Source organism: Callionymus lyra, chromosome 3 (genome assembly GCF_982586985.1).
Source record: "Callionymus lyra chromosome 3, fCalLyr1.hap1.1, whole genome shotgun sequence".
NCBI lineage: Eukaryota > Metazoa > Chordata > Actinopteri > Syngnathiformes > Callionymidae > Callionymus > Callionymus lyra.
Genome location: NC_141820.1, coordinates 7,100,040 through 7,118,231, shown reverse-complemented (window position 1 = coordinate 7,118,231; position 18,192 = coordinate 7,100,040). Strand labels below are relative to the sequence as shown.

The 18,192-nt window shown below is 39.1% G+C and overlaps 1 protein-coding gene across 24 annotated transcripts in view; it reads left to right on the top strand.

Annotated features, from left to right (window-relative positions):
- Positions 1-18,192, top strand: part of LOC148083146 (NACHT, LRR and PYD domains-containing protein 3-like) — a 208,781-nt gene that overhangs the window by 69,143 nt on the left and 121,446 nt on the right. The gene's annotated exons all lie outside the window — the stretch shown is intronic.

Sequence of the window (18,192 nt, the reverse complement as noted above, 5' to 3'; positions counted from 1 at the left end):
GGACATAAAACCAGTGCTGTGTCTCAAATCGCATACTACTCTTAGTATACTAGAAGTTAGTATGCATCAGGATAGTGTACATACTAGTAACTAATTCTCCACAGATAGTATGTCTCAAATCAAACTCTGCTGCTACACACTAACCAGAAATCACATGACAGCTTCTTCTTCTACTTCTATTTAATGATGTTTCAAGCAGCTGTTTGAACGCTATCGCCACCTGCTGGCAGCACGTATTGCAACTTTGGAAAAAGAAATAAAGAAAAAATATGAGAATCTAAATATTCGCGAGATATTTAAGCTGGTATCAGCAGCGAAGACGTGTTTATCCTCCTACTGCTGCTGAAAATACACCTGTAAGTATATGAATATAATTGCATTTATATATGATGTAAATTCCGTTTAAAACGTCACTAAGATCGCGGCTGTTTAGTGTGGTTAGTGTCCATCGAACCATGCTCAGTTTCGTGGGCGTGTTAGTACGCCAATTTAGTATGCATGGCGCACTAAATTTCGCATACTAAGAATTGAGACGCACTAACGCACTAAAAATACTAACTTTTAGTACGCTAGTATGCGATTTGAGAAACAGCACCGGAATCCCCAAATTTGGATACTATACGTATACGTATTCGTCGAATGAATCTAGAGCCGAACGGAGCCAAAAAGACCCAAAGCTCCCCAAAGTGCCTCCTAGAGTTTTACTCCCTACACATGAATGATACAAATGAACAAAACCCACACAATAACATAAAATAAAGTAAAATAAAGAAATAATAAATATAAAGGGGTGCTCTTTCAATATACTAAATATTACTATTGATACACAGTGAAAAACCACGATGCTTGACAAATCACAGCAGAGTGGGAGGGGTTGGGGTAAACAGGATTTCATCTCCAGAAAGAAAGTGTGGCAGGGCTTAAGCACATTTTGTAATGTAGATATTTCAATGAAAAGAGCGTTTTGTACAAACAGACACTGATGGTACAATAGAGATCCAAGATCAATTTAAGAGAAACTCAAATCGACACTTTGGTTGCACTTTAAAGGGGTGAATGTTGTCCTCAGTGATTAAACATAAAAAAGGTGACTTGACACGACAACATTACAACACCACAAATGATACAATTTTATTAATTATAATAGTTATTTGATGCATTCATTTTAATTATGACAATGTGTTCAAATATGATACAACCCGAGCCTTGAGCGACGCCTGTAGTTTTCCGGGACTCGGCTATCCAGGAGGAGAGAAAGCGGGAGGAGGGGCGAGCGGAGGACGACCACTGATGTGAGCGAAGAAGAAGAAGAACCAGCAGAAGCGTCATCATCATCATCATCACCTCCAACACTGACGAAAAAAGCTGTGTCTCAAATCACATACTTGCGCTCTCAAAGTTAGTATTTTTAGTGCGTAAGTGCGTCTCAATTCTCAGTATGTGAAATGTAGTGCTCCAAAACTGAGTATGGATCGATGGACACTTTCTACCCTAAACGGCTCCATCTTAGCGACGTTGATTATTAAATGGAAGTTACGTCATATATATATACAGTATATATATATATATATATATATATATATATACTGTATATATACTGTATATATACTGTATATATACAGTATATATACAGTATATATACAGTATATATATATATATATATATACTGTATATATATACAGTATATATATATATATATATATATATATATATATACTGTATATATATACAGTATATATATATATATATATATATATATATATATATATATATATATATATATATATATATACATATATGCATATATATGCATATACTTACAGGTGCATTTTCAGCCAAAAGTAGGACAATGACACGTCTTGGCTGCTGATACCGGCGTAAATACCTCGCCAATATTTCGTTTCTCATATTTTTTCTTTATTTCTTCTTCCAAACTTGCAAAACGTGCTGCCAGCAGGTGGCGATAGTGTTCCTACAGTTGGTTGCAACCATCGTTAAATAGAAGTAGAAGAAGAAGCTGTCTTGTGATTTCCAGTGTTGTGTCTCAAATCGCATACTAGCGTACTAAAAGTTAGTATTTTTAGTACGTTAGTACGTCTCAATTCTTAGTATGCGAAATTTAGTGCGCCATGCACACTAAATTGTCGTACTAACACGCCCACAAAACTAGCATGGTTCGATGGACACTAACCACACTAAACAGCCGCCATCTTAGTGACGTTTTTATATATATATATATATATATATATATATATATACTTACAGGTGCAGTAGGAGGATAAACACGTCTTCGCTGCTGATACCAGCTTAAATATCCCGCGAATATTTAGATTCTCATATTTTTTCTTTATTTCTTTTTCCAAAGTTGCAATACGTGCTGCCAGCAGGTGGCGATAGCGTTCAAACAGCTGCTTGAAACATCGTTAAATAGAAGTAGAAGAAGAAGCTGTCATGTGATTTCCGGTGGATATACAATTTCGGTCCCCCCTACAAAATCTGTCCCCCCACTTCCTACGTGATGACGTCACACGCGTCATATGCGAACGTCTCTTTAAAATATTTTTTATGGGTTAAAGAAACGTCAACAGAACGTTTACATGATACTTTTTACCACATAAAACATTTATATTGACAAAAAGACGATCTTCGTCAACATAATCACTTTCCCTTTCTTTCATTTCCTGGTCTGACGACACACGTGACTTTGACACCAACGGAAGGGTCCGCGCTACATGTGACGAAGCTGCTGATTGGCTGAAGCTGTTTTACTAATAATAAAGCACAACTGTATAATGAAATAAAAATCATTCGAGTTCCGAAATAATTCGCTTTTCAAAAAAAAAAAAAAAAAAAAAGTTAGAATATTCCCCTTTCAATAACTTGTCTGTAGTTCGGATCATAAACACCTCAGTAATTATTTAGGTTTCGATTTTTTTTAAATCAATTAAATCAATTATTAAATGTACATATGCCCACTTTATTGAACGAGTCATTTTTTTTTAATTGTCATATTTGTATAATGTATGCACTACAAAAAAAATCGTGTTTTTTTAACACTACTGGCAATAAACATTTTCTAATTTTCATACTATTGAGATTTGTTCTCTTCATAATACTGTTGGAATATAATATATATATATATATATATATATATATATATATATATATATATATATATAGTATAATATAATAACCCTCCTATATTGCTTTTTGTTCTCAATTGTAAACGGGCTTGTAGAACAATGGGGAAACATGTTTAGGCTGATTATTCCAGTTGCATAATACGTACAATTCTACAGTTAAGTCTGTTTATTTACACTGCAACACAAATAAATGACAGAAACAATGATAAAATGACAACAACATTTAATAATTACGGCCTTTCAGTATATTCATGAGCATGTGGCCTCTAGGTCACAACACTCAACAAACAGTAATAAACTGTCTGACCACCAATGGTTCATAAAACGATCAAAACACAACACTTCCGTCGCTCCAACACAAAGAGTGTGTAACGGGTCGTTTATTCGCCTCTTCAAGTCAAAGAAAATACAAGCTTTCAATTCAATTCAATTTTATTTAAAGTGTCTTATCATTACAACATTATCTCAAGACACTTCACAGTTGAAGTAAGACTACAGTTAATTAAGGAAACATAGATCCCAGCAATTCAACAAAGAGCAAGAAGCGAAACACTGTACAGTGGACTATGGCGAGGAAAAACTTCCTTTTAGAAGGCAGAAACCTCGAGCGGAACCAGACTCATTGTTGACGGCCTGCCGCTTTGACCGGCTGGGAGGAAGGATGGGGGGGTAGACAGATGGATAAAGAGAAGAGTGAGGGAGGATATAGTGAGAAAAAAAAGAGGACAGTGTAGGAGAGTCCATGGAGGTGCTGGAGAGAACTCTGGATCTGATGACGTCTTGGAGATCCTGGATCAGCAGCAGCTCTGGAGGTCCTGGGGCTCCGGGAGAGAAATAAAAAGGTGTTTAAACTGCACAGGTGATGAATGTAATGCAGAAAAGGAAGGATATACAGAGCTCTTAAAGGTTAAGAGAATAATTTTAAATTATATTCTAAATTCTACAGGAAGCCAATGTTCAGACACAATACTCACCTGAGTCCTCCAACTCGGGAACAATTGGAAAAAAGCCACCTTACCAGAATGGACAATGGAGACTGGATGTGTGCCTATAGGAAAATAACAGTGAAAGCAGAGATACACGGTAGGGAGTGCAACTACTCTACACTATGAAAATCTAAAAACAACTTACTTTTGCCTATGGCATTAGACTGCAAAAATGACTGCAGTATCCGGAACCTTCTGAGTAAAAGGCCTGCAGATCTACCCTTTTTCCGGTCCCAGTGTAACCTATGGAAATGAATATAAAGGTTATCCATTTTTATGTTCAAAGAATGACCTTAATGTACATGTGTGAGTGAATATAAGCCATATAATTGAACACGTTTACCTGGTAAACTGTTTTTGAATTCCAGGCCACACCCTCTGCAGGAGTCGATTGTGTACATCCTGTATAACTCTTTTCTAAAGGATGCAGAGTTTGTGCTCCAGGTATTAATGCCTCAGGAAATATGAAAAAATTAAAGTCGTAAGAAAAAGGAGTTGGATAGGATTTGTGAATACATGCATGTTGTACTTACTATCAAGCCACTGAAAATGTGCCCGTATTCTGAAGAAATCTGCAGAAACTGTGTCTCTGAAAGTGGTCACACCAGGCTCAATGTAAGGTATGCACCATCTCCCACCAGTAGGATAACCTCAAGGAGGATTTCTGAGAGGATCTCCTTTGGCAACTGCAAAATAATGGTTAGATGCAATCCAGAGATTGAATGTTATTGAAAATAATATAAAAAAAATTGCATGAAACAAATACATATGTTTTTGACATGAAGCATCAACTATGTTTTTTTCTTTGCAATTCCTGTTTTTCAGAGCAACATAATATGAATTACAATTACCTCCAGTATGAGACACCTGTCAGCCTTTTCAGTCCGAACCTTTAAACGATAACAGTTTCAGTGAATCAATGTGCAGAAAAACAAAAGTTGAATGCAAGTCACTTTTCCATTATCTTGCTTACCATGTGCATCTTCTTTTGGGACTTAGAGACCCTGTATATTGGTTTCAGTGTCCCTTGAAGCAGAACTCTGGCTTCATTGGTCCAGTAGGCAAATCTCCGTCCATGGCTTTAAATTTTGATAGAGAGCAGAGATAGTGTAAATAGGGTTCATTTATTGAAATCTTAGGAAAAAAAGGTATTCAGTCTTACCCTTCAGTCTCAAATCTTTGCATCAGAGTTATACACCACCACTTTCTGATACGTGGTATGTCCTCCTATTAATATAACATTTTTGTTATACCCATTACATGTTCAGTACTAATCATTTTAATATCATATTTTATACATAAGATGCTGACCTCACTAAACCAGAATGGAGATCCGGTGGTTAGATGGAGTGCGTACTGTGAAGATAATAGGTCAAGTTTCTGATAATCCAAAAAATAAAATAGTGATACTAGTTTACCATCAACATGAAAATTCCACAGGAATTCCCAGACGTTTGTTGAGGAAAGCCCTGTGAGACAATACATTAAAAGTTGAGTGCTGTTGTTAGGGGTTATAAAATAAAATACTAGTGACAGAAGAAATGCACGTCCAGGTCTCGTCCAAACTTTGTTGTCCACTGGCCAGGAGCAATGTGTTGAGCAAGGTTACTGTAATTATTACAAGAAATAAAAGTTATAAAATAGTCAATAGAATGCAAAAAATATAACAAACAACTTATGTAAGCCTTTCAAACGAGGCAAAAGCCTTTCAAACGAGGCAAAAGCCTTTCAAACGAGGCAAAAGCCTTTCAAACGAGGCAAAAGCCTTTCAAACGAGGCAAAAGCCTTTCAAACGAGGCAAAAGCCTTTCAAACGAGGCAAACGCCTTTCAAACGAGGCATCTATTGAGGACAGGGCAGTATTTATCCTATGTATGACTTTATATTTATAAAGTTATGAATTATTTTAATTCTTTAAAATTGACATGCAAAGCAAGCCACTGAACAGGGCTTTAGTAAATTTACGAAACCTAATAATGCTCTGGTAGGAACTGTCACCAAACCCATCAGGTTTAATGGAGTCAAGAAAGAAAATCTCTTTCTTTGCTGGGTTCAGGACCTGAAATCATTGTGAGAAATAAATGGAATTTCATGCATTCTGAAGCATTTAGATAGTATTTAGCAAGTAATAAGTACAGCAGGATTACAATAAGATTAATTAATATATTTTTAAATTGACTCACTGCGAGCAAATAGTGATCTGCTCTCCCTGTCTGTCAGCTCCAGGCAGGAATGACAATCATATCTTTTAAAGACAGATCATCCTATAATTGTAAACAACAGAATTAGATATATCATGTCACAGGTAAAAACGGGACTGTGGATAACTTACAGGAAATGTACTTTTTCCTATCTTCATTGTTGGCACCACATACAAATCCATAACATGGATATGTTTCCCCTGTTGATTAAACACACATTCAGTATTTATGCTGCTTAAAAAATAAAAATAAGAAAACCGAAAGTAGAAAAGTATTAAGTGGCTTATGTCTTTCTCAATAAGAGTGGAAAAACCTACATGACGTCGAGCAGCTTCCTCAACAAGCTTAAAGCATGCATTTCCAATCTGTAAAGAAGAAACAAGTGATGCATTTGTCAAGAATGCAATACAATTTTAAAGTTCACTTACATTGGCTTCCAAACATTTAGGAAGGCCCAAGTTCCAAAAGTCCTCTCTGGTAAGGCACACGGATTGGTCCTTTACAATGATCTCCACGGGTGGTCTGAGGTCATCCAGCACGTAGTCAAGCTAGAAATAATAGTTTAGGGAAAAAAAAATCACACATACATCACAATATAGATATATTGCAATTGTAACATTTTTATACATACCAGCAGGACTTGGTCAGGTTGCATCTCTCTTAAATATCCAACACCTGACCAGTAATCATGGCCATGCATTGAACCTGGTGATGGCTAATGCTCCGATGTGGATACTTTTTGTTATTCCATATTCTTTACATACATCATCTCACCTAACCAATACATAAACATGTATTAGTTAATCTTATTGTAACCATTGTTAACTTGCTTTTCTTATTACTTGCTACATATTAGCTACTTGCTTCAGTATGCATGAAATTCCATTCTATTAAAGGTCAACTTTTATAAATGTACCTTGTATGCTGTTCTCTCTGTTGTTAATGGATGCTGCGGACAAAAAGACATCAGGTCAATATGTAAATATTCAGACTGTAACTACTCTTGTAATAAAGAAATTACTTCTACCTCTTAATTCTGGTCTGATGAAGGGTTTGAGCTGGGAAATGTTAACACTCTGTTTCAGGAGAGATCCTGCAGTGTTCGCCAGCATTGCCACACCTTTCCCTGAAATGGAGGCAATGACATAGGGTCCAGACCAGTTGCACTCCAAACGCCCTCCTTTGCGGCCTTCCTTCCGCTTGTTCGCCTTAAGGACCTCATCGCCGACGTCGAATTGGAAAGACTTCACGTTTCTTCCTTTCGAGCCTCATATGCCTTCTTTTGGCTCTCTTGGGCTGTCTTGATGTTTTGGTAGATCTAAAAAAACATACAAAACCAAATGTTATTGGATACTTGACATTCTTTGCTTCAATACATGAAGTTTTCAGATGATCATTACATTAACCTTGGCATGTAACTCTGCAACTGTTGCAGCCTTTGCCTCCAGGTGTTCTTCTGAGATTTCAACAGACACGGATGTAGTTTCCATCTCACTTGGCATCGCATTAATTACACCTGGAGTACGGGGGTGTCTTCCAAAGAGAGCGAAAAACGGTGTGTACTTGATTGACCTCTAAAAAAAAAACATTTGATCTATTTAGATTTTGTTTTTGTCCACCAGAGTACTTTGTGGCATGTTACCCGTTTGGATGTGTTAATGCTTGCAACAACTCCCCGGAGATGAACATCCCAGTCATTCTGTTCATCTCCACAGTACTTGGCCAGTTTTTATGTTTTTGTTTGTCCTCTCATCCTGACCATTGGCTTGTGGATGGTAGGCAGAGGTGATGCACTGCTTCACGCCAAGAGCCTTAAAAACACTGCTGTTGAGCTGAACACAGATAGACATAGAAAGATTGTAGGGATGATCCATTACTCACATTAATTGCCATATATATATACAGTATATATATATCACGTACTTCATTGACGAATTCTCTGCCTTGGTCTGTAATAATCTTTTCAACAAGTCCAAATTCCAGAAGAATGTTCACAATCTTCTTGGACACTTCATGGGCACTTTTAGTATAAAGTGTTTAAGCCACCACCTACTTGGTGAATAAATCTGTGGCCGTCAATATGAACCTACAAGATAAATCAAACATTTTTAGTAAGACACGCTGAAGGTCGTATGGCAATTACTCTTATTTGTAAGTATCGGTTTACCGTTTTCCCTTTGCGGTGGTTGGGAGGCGACCAATCAAGTCTATCCCAAGAACAGTCCAGCCTCCTTTACTTCAATGGGATGAAGTACTGGAGCAACAGTCTTCAAAACCTCATGATGCTGGCAGCGGTGACACTCATCGACCTTTGGAAAAATATATTACAGACCTATCTTATGTTGACTAAAATGTCACCAATTCTCAAAAAATCTCACCCATTTGTCCACATCTTTTTGAAGATTAGTCCAGTGATATCATGCCGTAACCTTTTCATAAGTTCGGCGTTTACCTGCGTGATCAGATCATTGGGTGTCATTAGTACGAGAGTTAGGCATGTTGGAGAAATACAGAAGGAGTGGAGTAAGAAAAACAATTAGGTTAAAGAATATTGGACATACAAAAGAATAAGAACAAAATATTTACCTGGGTGACCTCCGGTACCAAGATCGTCATGGCACATCTTCAAGACTTCACACACCTGGTCCCGTGTGAACAATACCAGGCGTAGAACATCATTGAAGCAGTAATACAACTGGCTATCTTTTAGATAAAAATAGATAGTAAATTAGTTAAGGTGAATATTAACAAATGTCCCCATTTTCTCATACATATACAATAAAAAAACTTTTGGGGTGAATTAGAAATATTTTCACTACATTTATATTTGTTTATTAAAAAACAAAAATTTAACATATATTAAAATAATTTTCTCATACACATACAATCATAAAGCAATCAGATAAACCTTTTAAGGGTGGTTAACTAAGATGTTCACTACATTTGCATTTATTTATTAGAAAAAAAATGCAGATAACTTAAAATCTAGTCATTAAGATACATGTAATTAGTGCTTACCTTTGATGGTGTATTTCTTGGCTGCTCTCCTAATTATCCTCCTTCTGTTCTTAGGATGATCACAGTCAAGAGTCAGGTTGTTGTAGTCGTTATTCAGCAAGAAATGGCGAACTTCATCGTGAATGTTGTCCATTTTTCGGTCGGTATTTAATCACTTACAAGTAATCAAAGGGAAGAATTTTGAATATCGCCGATATTTATATAGACAGGTTCAGCCAATCAACTGCTAGAAGTGAGAATGTCGCTGATTGGCCACTTTAATGTTACAATTAAGACCATAAACCCTAATATATTACAACCGTTTTTCAATAATATGACAACAAATCTCAATAGTATGAAAATTAGAAAATGTTTATTGCCAGTAGTGTTAAAAAAACACGATTTTTTTTGTAGTGCATACATTATAAAAATATGACAATTAAAATGACTCGTTCAATAAAGTGGGCATATGTACATTTAATAATTGATTTAATTGATTTTAAAAAAATCGAAACCTAAATAATTACTGAGGTGTTTATGATCCGAACTACAGACAAGTTATTGAAAGGGGAATATTATAACTTTTTATTTTTTTGAAAAGCGAATTATTTCGGAACTCGAATGATTTTTATTTCATTATACAGTTGTGCTTTATTATTTGTAAAACAGCTTCAGCCAATCAACGGCTTCGTCACATGTAGCGCGGACCCTTCCGTTGGTGTCAAAGTCACGTGTGTCGTCAGACCAGGAAATGAAAGAACGGAAAGTGATGATGTTGACGAAGATCGTCTTTTTGTCAATATAAATGTTTTATGTGTGGTAAAAAGTATCATGTAAACGTTCTGTTGACGTTTCTTTAACCCATAAAAAATATTTTAAAGAGACGTTCGCATATGACGCGTGTGACGTCATCACGTAGGAAGTGGGGGGACAGATTTTGTAGGGGGCACTAAATTTGTACCTACACCGGTTCGAACTCTGCTGCTACACACTAACCGGAAATCACATGACAGCTTCTTCTTCTACTAATATTTAACGATGGTTGCAACCAGCTGTTTGAACGCTATCGCCACCTGCTGGCAGCACGTTTTGCAACTTTGGAAAAAGAAATAAAGAAAAAATATGAGAATCGAAATGTTTGCTAGATATTTAAGATGGTATCAGCAGCGAAGACGTGTTTATCCTCCTACTGCTGCTGAAAATACACCTGTAAGTATATGAATATATATGCATTTATATATGATGTAACTTCCGTTTAAAACGTCATTAAGATGGCGGCTGTTTAGGGTGGTTAGTGTCCATCGAACCATACTCAGTTTTGTGGGCGTGTTAGTACGCCAATTTAGTGTGCATGACGCACTAAATTTCGCATACTAAGAATTGAGACGCACTAACGCACTAAAAATACTAACTTTTAGTACGTTAGTATGCGATTTGAGACACAGCAATACTATCTGTGGAGAATTAGTTACTAGTTAGTACGTACACTATCCTGATGCATACTTACTTCTAGTATACTAAGAGAAGTATGCGATTCGAGACACAGCTCATGTCTTCAGGTAAATCCACGTTTCTCCTCCATCTTCCTCCACGAGTGACGTTCGTGTGTCACTACAGCACTCAATATGTGATTGTCAATCAAATTGATCGTTTCTCACCACCGACCCTGTTTTGAATGAGGGAGAGTCGGGGTCACAGTGACCTGGACCAGCCAGCACCCACTGACACCACTACCTCACCAGCAACAATTTAAAGACACTGTTTGTAGCTTCATTATCGAGCTGGATTATGACCACCTGCTGAATAGCAATTGTACTTTAGTGAGTCAGTGGTTATCAAAAGCGAAGGTAATAAAAGAAGAAAAAGTTAAATGAACGATTTCCCCCGTTTCGTGTCCTAATTAGACACATTTGAAGACAAAATGAAACTAATACACAAATGATATCATTTTCTTTGAAATTCCCGAAACTAATAATATTACACATGTGCTGTTTTCTGTTTCTGAATATTTCTGGAAGATAGATAAAGTAAATAAATACAGATAAAGTACATCCATACATCTACAAACCGAAATGCAAAAAAACAAACAAAACAAAAAAATGCCCACATCATTTATATCAGACCTGGGTAAAGTGCGGCCCGGGGACCACATGCAGCACTTTGACTGTATTTATGCGGCCCCCATAATGTCAAAATATGATCATGTATGAATGGTTCTGTTAACAAATGTATTTTGTATTTATTATTAATTTACATTTTCACACTTTATTTTTCCCTCCTTTCTTGTGTGTAAATTTTAGAGTATATATTAATCCCTCAAAACATTTTTTTTAAGTTAGTTGAAGAAATGTTTTGAAAAAAACTCATATATACAAGAACAAAATTGCATCTTATTAATCTTAATAAATGTCACGGCCTAATGACAAATGAAGAAAAGATATCCTTGAAGAATTATAATTGCTCACCTGTGATTTAGATGTATAGCCTGACAAAGGACGTTTACATACAAATTAGTGGTTACAAAAACATTGAGCTACATACATAAATACACAAGAAACACACATAATAAAACAAATAAAAATAAACAATCAAACAAATATTTACATAACAAACAACAAGAATATTTTGGATAATATAATATTATATATTTACAATATTGTTATTTATGGAAACAAGAACAAATGTTAAATAAAGGACATTCCTGCCGACTCTTGTCAATTATATACAGAAAGTCGATATAGAAGAGTCAGAATTGATGATGTTGCATCGGAAGAAGTTCGAATGGAAAACATAAGAAAGACAGTTCATGACAAAGTACGGCAGGAGAGACGGACATGCAGTGAGGACAGACATGGGACCAAGAATGGTGGAGAGAGGGTGTGAACAACGAGGGAGGAGAGGAAGACAACAAGGATTAGGATTTTCTCCCAACAACATAGTCACCAAGATGGCGGTCGTTTAGGCGTTTAGGGTAGAAAGTGTTCATCGATCTATACTCAGTTTTGTGGCTGTTTCAGTGATAATTTAGTGTGCATGGGGCACTACATTTCACATGTTAAGAATTGCGATGCACTTATGCACTTAAAATAAAGTTTAAGTACGCAAGTATGCGATTTGAGACACAGCTCTGCACTTAACTGAAGCCTGTGTTGCTGTTTACCATCATAACACACATAACACACACCTTTTTGAAGCATATTTTCACCAAACACACCTGATTTAAACATATTTTTAGTCTTAATTATGTATATTTTTTATTTATACAGTTTTCTATTTTGTATTTTTCCTTAACATTTCTCCCACATTACTAGCAATTCAATTCAATTCAATTCAATTCAATTTTATTTAAAGTGTCTTATCATAACAAAGTTATCTCAAGACACTATACAGTTGAAATAAGACTACAGTTGATTAAGGAAAAATAGATCCCAGCAATTCAACAAAGAGCAAGAAACAAAACACTGTACAGTGAGCTGTACAGTGAGCTATGGCGAGGAAAAACTTCCTTTTAGAAGGCAGAAACCTCGAGCGGAACCAGACTCATTGTTGACGGCCTGCCGCTTTGACCGGCTGGGAGAAAGGATGGGGGGGTAGACAGATGGATAAGGAGAGGAGTGAGGGAGGATATAGTGAGAGAAAAAAGGAGAGTGTAGGAGAGTCCATGGGGGTGCTGGAGACAACTCGGGATCTGATGACGTGGTGAAGATCCTGGATCAGCAGCAGCTCTGGAGGTGGATACCTGGATCAGCAGCAGCTCTGGAGGTGGATCCCTGGGGCTCCGGGAGAGAAATAAAAAGGTGTGGGTTTGGGACAAATGTATACAATACACAGGTATACAGACTCCGGTGATGGGAGAAAAAACAGTCAGGGGATAGAGCTCCGGGGCCAGGCCGGGCCACGGAAGACCCCCAGACCGTCAGGCCGCCACCAAGTCCATAGCAGGGGACCGCGAGAGGACAAGCCAAGGAGATAGGGATCCACCACAGCAGCGGCAGCGGAGCCCCCCCCCCCAATACCCTGCGAACACGGCCAGTAGCCGGGTCAAGTGCCACCGCATGAGCCCAGGGGAACAATGGCCAGGCACCGGCTCAGGTCCTCCGGTGAGAGTCCCCCGGGTCACAGGGGGGCCACGGTTGTGCGGGCAGGGCGGGGGTAATGGGGATGCAGCCGTCCGGGAACGGCCCCCAATCTTCAAACTGTAGACCGTCCCCAACAGCCACAGCCCACCTCCCCCATGTCATGAGGGAAGTTGGGGGGCCAGCAGTATTTCATGGGCGGTCCACGGTCTCTAAGGTGCAAAGGCCCCGCCCATCACACGTACTGACCCCCAGCCCCCGCCCCCACCCACCATGCAGCACCCAGGGGGACAGCATCACTTGCATGGGCGGTACATGGCCTGTACGGTAACATGGGTCCGCCCAATGCCTCCGCCGTCCCCCCAACATGGCCCCACCCAGTGTGGCCCCCCCACCCGGGAAGCCCCCAAAAGACCGACCAACCCGGCCACGCACCCCCAGGACCAAGGGCGACAGACTCCCCGACCACAGCACATGCCACACAGGGCAAGTAGAGGACTACAGCCACCGCTGCAGCAGACACCCACCCCAAGACAGGCCCCCACAGCCCCCCACCACAGACCAGGTGAAGCCATCGGGGCCTGATGGCCATCCAGAACACCAAGCCAGCCCCAGCCCCGCCCCTAACGGTTCACCCGCCAACCCCGTCAGCTGGACCAGCAACCCCCCAGCCCCAGCACCGCCCCCAACGCAACCCCCCGTCCACCGCCCCAACCACCCCCGCTAGCACCAACCCCCGCACACCACCAAAGACCCCCCGGAAGCGGGCCACCCCCACGCCGGCACACGGGGCCATCGGGGCACCAGCGGTCACCACCACCAGGCCCAAGGCCCCACAGGCCCCACCCGCAGGGCCCCTCACACCCGAATCGGCCAAGCCAGAACGGCCCCGGCGAGAAAAGAAGGATATACAGAGCTCAGTGTCTAAAACTCTTCTAGCATTCTCAGCCTATAGCAGCTAAGATAAACAGTTTTGTTAGTTATAACAGCTAAAGATAAACAGTCAAGTTAGTTATAGGCTTTATCGAAAAGTAAGGTTTTAAGATTGTTTTTAAACATAGAGAGGGTGTCTGCCCTCCGGACTGAAGCCGGTAGTTTGTTCCTCAGCAGAGGGGCTTGAAAACTGAAGGCCCTGGCTCCGAATCTACATTTAGAGATTTGTGGTATAACTAATAGATCAGAGTTTAAGGATCATAAGGTCCTTGAGGGTTGGTAAGTTTGGATTAAATCTTTAATGTATGTTGGTGCTAGACCATGTAAGGCTTTATAGGTTAGGAGAAGGATTTTAAATTGTATTCTAAATTCTACAGGATGCCAATATAGGGAAGACAGTACAGGGGAAATGTGTTCGTGCCTCTTAGTCTTAGTCAGGACACGAGCTGCAGAGTTCTGAATGAGCTGAAGAGTTTTGAGAGATTTTTTAGAACAGCCTGACAGAAGAGAGTTACAATAGTCCAGCCTGGAGGTTACAAAAGCATGGATGAGCTTCTCAGCAGCATCTAAAGGAAGGAAGTGCCTGATTTTTTAAATGTTACGAAGGTGGAAGTAAGCAGTCCGTGAGATTTGTTTTATGTGTGAGTTAAATGATAAGTCCTCATCAAAGCATACACCCAGATTCTTTACAGTGGTGCTAGTAGCAGAAGCAAGTCCATTTTGTAAACCTAGATCATTAGTTAATGATTGTCTGAGATGTTGCGGACCAACTAGTAAAACCTCAGTCTTTTCCGAGTTCAGTAGGAGGAAGTTTTTGGTCATCCATGACTTGATATCTGTAATACAGGACTGTAGTTGTGTTAGCTGATTTCTTTCATCTGGCTTCATGGACAAGTAAAGTTGGGTGTCATCAGCATAACAGCGAAAGTTTATAGAGTGTCTTCTAATCAAGTCCCCTAGTGGGAGCATATAGATTGTGAATAGTATTGGACCAAGAACAGAACCTTGTGGGACACCATAGCTGACCTTAGTGTGTGTCGATGAGAGGTGGACATGTACATAGTGCGTTCTATCTGACAGGTAAGATTTAAACCAGTTAAGAACAGTTCCACGAATGCCTATATGGTTTTCTAGCCTCTGTATAAGGATTTGGTGTCGACAGTGTCAAATGCAGCACTGAGATCTAGAAGAACAAGAACTGAAACATGGCCCTGATCAGAGGCCATCAGTAGGTCGTTACTTACTTTTACCAGGGCGGTCTCTGTGCTGTGGTGTTCCCTAAAACCAGACTGAAACACCTCAAATTGATCATTGTCCTGGAGATAATCACAGAGCTGACTTGTTACCACTTTCTCCAGAAGTTTTGAAATGAAGACTAGATTAGAGATAGGCCTATAGTTAGTGAGGACCTCTGGATCAAGAGTGGGTTTTTTAAGCAGAGGTTTAATTACTGCAACTTTAAAAGTCTGAGGCACATAGCCTGATGTTATTGACAAGTTAATAATGTCAAGTATGAAAGTGCTAAGTAAGGGGAACAGTTCTTTAAGTAGCCATGTGGGAATAGGATCGAGAAGACATGTTGTGGACTTTGAGGAGGAAACAACCTGGGACAGCTGTCGAGGACTCACTGGTAGAAAGTCAAAAGAGTCAAAATATGTATCAGTCATAGTGTCTGTGTCCGGTGAGGCTGCACTGATTGTATTAGAAGAATCTAGGAGGTCTTGAATCTTTCCTCTAATAGTTACAATTTTTTCATTAAAAAAGTTCATAAAGTCATTGCTACTAAGATGAGGAGGGATGACTGCTCAATGGACTGATGGCTCCGTGTCAGCCTGGCTACAGTACTGAATAAGAACTTGGGGTTATTCTTATTTAATGTGATGAGTAGTAGCTGGCTCTGGCTTGTTTGTTCGTAAACTTGAGTATGCATTATTTCGACGATATTCCATGCTAATGAACGTTTAAAAGTTGTTAACTTTTTACAGTGAAGACGTTAGTTGTTTGTGTATTTCATGTGAAAAGTATTGTTGTTTTTTACACGTAAAAACGATGTTTACTCGACGCTACTTTTAAGCATTCTTTCGACGATATTCCATGCTAAAATACACGTTTAAAAGTTGTTAACTTTTAACAGTGAAGACGTTAGTTGTTTGTGTATTTCATGTGAAAAGTATTGTTGTTTTTTACACGTAAAAACGATGTTTACTCGACGCTACTTTTAAGCATTCTTTCGACGATATTCCATGCTAAAACACACGTTTAAAAGTTGTTAACTTTTAACAGTGAAGACGTTAGTTGTTTGTGTATTTCATGTGAAAAGTATTGTTGTTTTTTACACGTAAAAACGATGTTTTTCGACGCTACTTTAAGCATTCTTTCGATGATATTCCATGCTAAAATACACGTTTAAAAGTTGTTAACTTTTAACAGTGAAGACGTTAGTTGTTTGTGTATTTCATGTGAAAAGTATTGTTGTTTTTTACACGTAAAAACTATGTTTTTTGACGCTACTTTAAGCATTCTTTCGACGATATTCCATGCTAATAAACTTTTAAGAGATAACAGTGAAGTTGCTATTTCTTTTTGTATTTAATTAAAGCAAAGTATTTGTGTATGTATTATGTGTATTTTTGTATGTATTATGTGTATTTTTTGTACACTCTTTACTATACACTCTATACTTGGCCATTAAAAATATTTTAAAAAAAAAACATATCCGATATTACACAGGGACGCCAGAGGAAACCAGGAGGCTAATAAATTTCCGCACGGAAAATGAGGACCGGTTCAAGAAGTCCAAGTACACCTCTAAAGCACTATGGATGTGAGTTATGAGTTTAATAATTCATTAGCATGTTCTTTTATTCTGTTGAATCTGTAAGTTTACATTGCTGGTTGTGTCTATTTCAGGGAACTGTTGCGAGAGTTGGGCCTGGAGGAGAAGGTCACGGCCCAACAGGTTTCCAAAAAATGGGAAAACCTGAAAAGAAAATACAAGGTAGTAGTTTCATTCATGACTACTTATAAATACAATAAAAACAAAACTCATGATCGTTATTAGTTCTATATTAATAAAAATGTGTTTGTCCTTTCTCCCTGTGTCTCCATTTCTTTGCATGTGCGGCAGGAACTACGGACACCGAAGACGGGGAGTGGCACGGACAGGGGCGAGACGACTGCTGCCAACTGGCAGTATTTCGACCTAATCCACGAAGTGCTAGGTGGCAGGCCGTCGGTCGACCCCCCCCCGCCTGATAGCCTCGGTCGTTTGTCCCACGGTAATGCTGCTCACTCATAAAAGCAACACTATTGATCATTTTCATTATTTGAATGTCTGGATTATAATTTGTGTTGCCATGTTCTACAGGATGCTGCTGAATCCTCCGAAGCGGGTCCGAGCACCTCCGTAGCTTGCCCCGACACACAACAACGCTCCCCAAGTCACAGCACATCGGGAGTTCGGACACCTCGCCCACACTCCCCAGGTCTGACATCTGGCGCCGGTCCAGCAAGGAGCCCAGCAAGGAGCCCAGGAACACCCATGAGGAAAAGAAAAAGAAATCCTGTTCTGGAATACCTAAAAGAAGCAAACCTGCGCGAGGAACGGCGGTTCTATGAGCAGGCCGCAAAGGAGGACACACATAATGAAAGAACAGAGGCCCACAATGTCCGATTTGGTAACCTTTTAGAAAGGCTTGTGGACCACATAGTGTCCTGAGTGTTGTGTGGTCGTTGTGTGTTGTTTTTTTATATATTTAATTTGAACACTTTTTGATTTTGCTTGTTTGCTGTGATGTAATGAAGATTTTTTTTTACAATTTCTAGTTGTGTCATTCTTAAATACATATGTACATTCT